This window comes from Pseudophryne corroboree, chromosome 2 (genome assembly GCF_028390025.1).
Source record: "Pseudophryne corroboree isolate aPseCor3 chromosome 2, aPseCor3.hap2, whole genome shotgun sequence".
NCBI classification, from domain to species: domain Eukaryota; kingdom Metazoa; phylum Chordata; class Amphibia; order Anura; family Myobatrachidae; genus Pseudophryne; species Pseudophryne corroboree.
This window is the reverse complement of record NC_086445.1, coordinates 437,020,796-437,022,605: the sequence shown is the minus strand read 5'-3', so window position 1 is coordinate 437,022,605 and position 1,810 is coordinate 437,020,796.

Here is a 1,810-nt window from a genome sequence, read left to right as displayed (position 1 = left end):
CCTTTAACCGGAGATTACGTGTGGCTAGCCATACTCTATCACCAACCTTGTATTGAGGAGCGGCTCGCCGTTTCTTGTCCGCAAAGTACTTGTATCGGACAGAAACCTTTTTAAGACTAGCATGAACCTTACTCCAAATTTGTCTAAAGTGTGATAAAGTGGAAGTCACAGCTGGAACCTCTTCTGTCGGAAGGATTGGCAATTCCGGAACTCGTGGGTGGAACCCATAGTTGATGAAGAACGGAGATTCGCCAGTGGAAGAATTAAATGAATGGTTATGGGCAAACTCCGCCCAAGATAACAACTCCACCCAGTTGTCCTGTGAAGGGAAGAGATAAAGGCGGAGGAAAGTCTCCAAATCTTGGTTGACTCGTTCCATTTGACCATTCGTTTGGGGATGATAGGCAGACGAAAATTTAAGTTTCATTTGTAAGGCTGAGCAGAGGGCTCTCCAGAACCTTGCAGTAAACTGTACCCCTCGATCAGAGACTATTTCTTGAGGTAAACCGTGCAACCGAAAGTGTTCCTGGATGAATAATAGAGCCAATTTGGGAGCTGTCGGCAGACCCGTCAATGGAATGAAGTGCGCCATCTTACAAAAACGGTCGACAATCACCCAGACGGTATTGTAACCTTTGGAACAGGGCAACTCGGTAATGAAGTCCATGGAAATATGAGTCCAGGGTTTCAAAGGAATGGACAGAGGACGAAGCAACCCGGCAGGAGGCAGACGAGGAGATTTATGCTGCGTACGCTGTGGGCAAGAGTTAACGTAATCCTGTACATCCTTCCTCATGGTGTCCCACCAGTAAGATTTTTGCAGAAACTTGAACATCTTCTGGACACCAGGATGACCGGAGAACTTGGAGTTATGAGCCCACTGCAGTAATTTCGGCCGGAATTTAGTTGGTACAGACATCCTTCCAGGGGGAGGACTCGGAGTAGTGGAAGCAGCGGAAACAGAAATTGGATTCATAATTAAACTCCGCTCAAAAGAATTCTCTTCATCTGTGGGAGTTTGTGAACGAGAAAGCGCATCCGCTTTAGTATTGAAAGTCCCGGCCCGGTACTTGATAACAAAAGAAAATCGAGTGAAGAAAAGCGCCCATCTAGCTTGACGAGGATTCAAACACTGTGCGGTTTTGATGTACAACAAATTTTTGTGATCGGTGTAGATAGTAATTACATGTTTGGCCCCTTCTAAAAGATACCTCCACTCCTCCAAAGCGGATTTTATTGCTAAAAGTTCCTGATCACCAATAGAGTAATTCCGTTCGGCCAGAGAGAATTTACGAGAGTGGAAGCCACACGGATGCAATTTCGTATCCGAGGAGTACTGGGAGAGAACGGCTCCGACTCCGACCGAGGACGCATCAACTTCCAGGAAAAAAGGTTCTTCGAAATTTGGTTGTTGGAGGACCGGGGCTGACATAAAAGCTGATTTTAAATAGGTGAAAGCTTCCATGGCCTCGGGAGACCACAAACCCGGGTTGGAGCCCTTTCTGGTCAAGGCGGTAATGGGTGCGACTATGGTGGAGAAACCCCTAATTAATTTCCTGTAATAATTTGCAAAGCCCAGGAATCTTTGTATTGCTTTCAAAGAGAGGGGCTGAGTCCAGTCACGAATGGCGGAAAGTTTCTCCGGGTCCATGCGAAGCTCCTTCCCTGAGATGATATAACCGAGGAACGGAATTGATGTTACCTCGAAGGTACATTTGGAGATCTTAGCATAGAGATAATTCTTTCGTAAACGGTGGAGCACCTCTTTGACCTGTGTCCTGTGTTCAGTAAGATCTTTGGAAAAAATCAG